The sequence below is a fragment of the Oncorhynchus mykiss genome, chromosome 7 (assembly GCF_013265735.2).
Source record: "Oncorhynchus mykiss isolate Arlee chromosome 7, USDA_OmykA_1.1, whole genome shotgun sequence".
In the NCBI taxonomy this organism is placed as follows: Eukaryota; Metazoa; Chordata; class Actinopteri; order Salmoniformes; family Salmonidae; genus Oncorhynchus; species Oncorhynchus mykiss.
In genome coordinates this window covers 37,791,001-37,797,000 of record NC_048571.1, presented here as the reverse complement: position 1 = coordinate 37,797,000, position 6,000 = coordinate 37,791,001, and positions in this window count along the sequence as shown.

Sequence of the window (6,000 nt, the reverse complement as noted above, 5' to 3'; positions counted from 1 at the left end):
TGTTGATCCAAAGCATCCCAAACATGCTCAATGGGTTACATGTCTAGTGAGTATGCAGGCCATAGAAGAACTGGGACATTTTCAGCTTCCAGGAATTGTGTACAGATCCTTGCTACATGGGTCCGTGAATTATCATGCTGAAACATGGGGTGATGGCGGCGGATGACAATGGGCCTCAGGATCTTGTCATGGTATCTCTGGGCATACAAATTGCCATCGTTGACATAAGCTTATGCCTGCCCATACCATAACCCCACCGCCACCATATGGCACTCTGTTCACAGCGTTGACATCAGTAAACCGCTCGCCCACACAACGCCATACACACTCTGCCTTCTGCCCCGTACAGTCGAAACCGGGATATTTTATTTCCGCTCATGGGGACCAACACTTTACGTTAATACCTACATGTTGCGTTTTAATATTTTTGTTCTGTATAGCTATGTAGTTACTCTGTGCCTGTGTTCCTAATGTTTCTGCAATTCTAGTTAAGTAACACAGTCTATCTGGTAATACGGTATTTTAATTCTCAATCTCAAAGCAATCTGTTAAGGAGAGGGAATTGGAGGACTGTTTAAGTGCATGTTACCCTGCTAACATGGGTTAACGCATGTGGCATAATGGTGCTCCATACACAACGAATCCTGGGAACAGGGCAGCGAGAGGCCCTGACCCCAGTAGGCCACTGTAACCTGAATTAGCAGGGTGGAACTCTCGATGGAATAGAACTCTGAATTAGAATGTTTTTAAAAGTGGAACTAATTCAAATTATATGAGAGAAACTCAGAGTCCTGGCACTGTTCCAGCTCCTCCTTATCCAGAGAGGAATAGAGAGGACTGGGGTCAATGCCAGCTGGCCCAGTCTGAATGTAACCAGCTCAGCCGAAAGGACAACACAGCCACAATGAGAATAACAGGCCAAAAAGATGAGGTTATGGCAGAGCCGGTATCATGTGATTTAGCTCCATTGTCCCTCTGCTCTGTCTATAAGGCAGCGAGTGTTTCCATTTCAATCTGTGTCTGCAGCATGGTGCCCCTCAGTCAAAGAAGAAGGGCTACATTCACGAGACACAATGGGTGAGAAAGATCACGTGTAAGGTCTGTTGACATGGCTCTATTAGCTTTTTAAAAAATTGAACCTTTATTTAACCAGGTTAGTCTCATTGAGACAACCTGGATATTGTGTTGGAATGTGCATTCAACTCTCACTGCTAGCCACTCAACACAACGCTTCGAGATTATGAATATTCTACCGTAGGCCTACTACCCTTTTGACATCAGCAGTTGTCACAGTTATTTTACAGTACAGTTTGCATGTGTCTGCCATATTTCTCAGGGCATAAAATAATATTTATATAGAGGATCAAACTGAAAGCAACCAAATATAGTGTATTACATACATTGAATTTTTTTAATGTGCGTGAGCTAAAAAAAACTGGTGCTCTGGTTACAAATAACTACTTTTTATGCCTGCCTGCAGAATAGCAATAAAGGGGTGTTATCAATAAACTGTTTGAAGAATCCAATTTCATGATAAACACTTGAAGTCGGAAGTTTACATAAACCTTAGCCAGATAAAACTCAGTTTATCACAATTCCTGACATGTAATCCTAGTAAAAATTCCCTGTCTTAGGTCAGGATCACCACTTTATTTTAAGAATGTGAAATTTCCGCTTTTAATTATTTCATCACGTTCCCAGTGGGTTGGAAGTTTACATACACTCAATTAGTATTTGGTAGCATTGCCTTCAAATAGTTTTACTTGGGTCAAACATTTCGGGTAGCCTTCCACAAGCATCCCACAACAAGTTGGGTGAATTTTGGCCCATTCCTCCTGACAGAGCTAGTGTAACTGAGTCAGGTTTGTTGGCCTCCTTGCTCGCACATGCTTTTTCAGTTCTGCCCACACATTTTCAACAGGCTAGAGGTCAGGGCTTTGTGATGGCCACTCCAATACCTTGACTTTGTTGTCCTTAAGCCATTTTGCCACAACCTTGGAAGTATGCTTGGGGTCATTGTCCATTTGGAAGACCCATTTGTGACGAAGCTTTAACTTCCTGATCTCTCTGTGAGGTGCACCAGTCCCTCCTGCAGCAAAGCACCCCCACATGATGCTGCCACCCCCATGCTTCATGGTTGGGATGGTATTCTTCGGCTTGCAAGCCTCTCCCTTTTTCCTCCAAACATAACGATGGTCATTATAACCAAACAGTTCTATTTTTGTTTCATCAGACCAGAGGACATTTCTCCAAAAAGTACGATCTTCGTCCCCATGTGCAGTTGCAAACCGTAGTCTGGCTTTATGGCGGTTTTGGAGCAGTGGCTTCTTCCTTGCTGAGCGGCCTTTCAGGTTATGTCGATATAGGGCTTGTTTTACTGTGGATATAGATACTTTTGTGCCTGTTTCCTTCACAAGGTCTTTTGCTGCTGTTCTGGGATTGATGTGCAATTTTGCACCAAAGTACGTTCATCTCTAGGAGACAGAACGTGTCTCCTTCCTGAGCGGTATGATGGCTGCATGGTCACATGGTGTTTATACTTGCATACTATTGTTTGAACGTGGTACCTTCAGGCGTTTGGAAATTGCTCCCAAGGATGAACCAGACTTGTGGAGGTCTACAATTTTTTTCTGAGGCTTTGGCTGATTTCTTTTGATTTTCCCATGATGTCAAGCAAAGAGGCACTGAGTTTGAAGGTAAGCCTGGAAATACATCCACAGGTACACCTCCAATTGACTCAAATGATGTCAATTAGCCTATCAGAAGCTTCTAATGCCATGATGTAATTTTGGGGGATTTTCCAAGCTGTTTAAAGAAACAGTCAATTTAGTGTATGTAAACTTCTGACCCACTGCAATTGTGATACAGTGAATTATAAGTGAAATAATCTGTCTGCAAACATTTGTTGGAAAAATTACTTGTCATGCACAAAGTAGATGTCCTAACAGACTTCCCAAAACTATAGTTTGTGGTTGAAAAATGTGTTTTAATGACTCCAACCTAAGTGTATGTAAACTTCCGACTTCAACTGAACAAGTTTCTGAAGATCAGAGGTGGCGTATTTGTTTTAGCTACAGTCATGAGAGCTGTCATGGCAGTTCAGGCACGGGTTGAGTCCGAAATGGCACCCTATTCCCTACATAGTGCATTACTTTTGACCAGGGCCCAGACATTGACCGTATAATAAAACGCAGGGCGACAGGGTGAGATTTGAGCTGTAAGGATATTTTCTGCTTAGATGGACACCCTGCCTTAGCTGCCTGCAAAGAGCTTAGCAGTTAACCCTGGCCTGCCTGCCACACAAACACAGGTGGGGAGCTGCATGGGACTGCTATTGAGAAGCTGGTTTTACACTACCAAAACAACACACAGCACTGCGGGTGTCCTGTTGCTGAGTGATTGACATTAATCCATAACACCGTGCATGGACACGGCATATTTGGTGACTTTCACTAGCACATCAGCCGGATAGGTGTCAATGGAGCGACTGGAATGGGGAAATATTGTTGACTCTTCACACACTGTACCTAACTACTGTATCTATGTCCAGATTTTCTGGTTTCTCACCTGAGCCCCATGTATCAAACAAGAAATAGCAATGTGTTTGCTCTCTATCATCTACTGTATGTAGAGTAGACATTTACAATCATTGACATTATGTGACACATGGCAGCCAGACTACATCTTGCTGTGCAGCAACAATAGCCTTGATGATGGAGAACAAACATGCATCTCGATGAGCTACCAGTCAGTCCCAATAGCCCAGTCATTCTTTGAGTACATTTATGAGTGCAGAGTCAGCATGTTGCGGTTGTGGAGACTGACTGGCTGTGGCCTCTCACTTATTAGCCAACAACATCCTATTTCCACACGACAACATCGAACTGTTATGGCATCCTATTTCACTTCCTCTAAAAAAGGAGAAATTCAACAACATCAGAACTTAATTTAAGTCTACTATAAAAGCGGAGTTAATTCATGAAATGTTAATTTGAAAACGCATAAAAAAATACACTGAGTATACCAAACCACTTTTGCCCTTAGAACACCCTCAATTAGTCGAGGCCTGGACTCTACAAGGTGTCGAAAGGGTTCCACAGGGATGCTGGCCCATGTTGACTTCAGTTATTTCAAGTTGGCTGGATGTCCTTTGGGTGGTAGACCATTCTTTATAAACATGGGAATCTGTTGAGTGTGAAAATCCCAGCGGCATTGTAGTTCTTGACACAAACCGGTGTGCCTGGCACCTAATACAGTACCATACCCTGTTCAAAGACACCTATCATACATATATCTGACAACCATATCTGAAAAATAGTTGGGTATACAGCCCCACATGTACATGATGATAGCGTGAAACATGACATCCCACTGGGCACAGACATAATTTCAACATCTAGTTTTGATTTACATTTGGTTGAGTTGTCGACTAACGTGAATTCAATATGAAATCAACCAACAATGTCATTGGATTTAAGTTAAAAGTTGAGTTTAAAAAAATGGAAATTCCCTTACTTTGAAGACTTTTTGCAAATCCAATCCGTTTTTCACATTGATTCAACGTCATCAGATTGTATTTTTTTCTGTTGAAATGACGTGGAAACAACGTTGATTCAACCAGTTTTTGCCCAGTGGGATAATTGTAGACCAACTTTATGAATGCAATATGTAACATTGCTTGACAGTCTTTCATGGAATAGAGAACAATAATAATGGGGTCTTTTTCTAGGCATTAACAAAGACTAACTCCAACATGGCTCGTATGACAAAGCCTATGGGGAAATTAATGTTTTTTTTTTGTAGGGTTTTGGATAAATGCCGAAAATAAGGTCTCCTAAGCCTGTGTTAACCTGAGACCTTATTTTCGGCATTTATCCCAAAACCACTTTCTTTCCCCATTAATTTCCCCCATTGGAATTGCTGAACGAACCAGAGGTTTAATTTCCTGTTTTTAGGACTATACAGCATAGGCCCACTAGTATTTTCTCAGAAATTGAAAGTTATAAACTGTGGTTGTTTATAACGTTGACTAGCCCATCACTCCCTTTAAGGTTATTGAATATCTAACTTCCTTCAGGCCAAGATGGGAGAGAGGGCTATCATTAGACGAACTGGCTGGAACTTCATATTACTGCCACATCTCATGGGAAAATACTTAACATACTTCAATGATGTTAGACACTTACTGTCAGACTCTGCTAAATGGGGAGAGAGAGAGTGATGTTATTAAATTAGATTCAGGGTCAAATATAGCATTTATTTTTAATAGATGTCACTAATTGGGAACTTTTGACCCATTCATGGGCTCCAAACATTTACACACAAATATAGATGTTGACTGAACTAAAAGTCACACACTGGTGAATTCCTAATCTACAAAAGGGTAGTGCAAACGGGCCAAAGGGTAGTGCAAACGGCCCAGTACATCACCGGGGCCAAGCTTCCTGCCATCCAGGACCTCTATACTAGGCGGTGTCAGAGGAAGGCCCTAAAAATTGTCAAAGACTCCAGCCACCCTAGTCATATAGACTGTTCTCTCTGCTACCACACGGCAAGCGGTACCGGAACTGCCAAGTCTAGGTCCAAGAGGCTTCTAAACAGCTTCTACCCCCAAGCCATAAGACTCCTGAACCTCTAATCAAATGGCTACCCAGACTATTTGCATTTCCCCCCCCCCCCCCCCCCCCCTTTACACTGCTGCTACTCTCTGTTGTTATCATCTCTGCATAGTCACTTTAATAATTCTACCTACACATATATATTACCTCAACTAACCGGTGCACCCAAACATTAACTCTGTACCGGTACCCCCCTGTATATTGTCTCTCTGTTATTTTACTGCTGCTCATTAATTACTTGTTACTTTTATTTATTTTTTTATCCATATTTTTTAAAACTGCATTGTTGGTTAGGGGCTCTTAAGGGGCAAATTTGATTTGTGTTCCACACTGCCTCTGGAAGCAAGGTCAGCACAAGAACTGTTCATCAGGAGCTTCATGA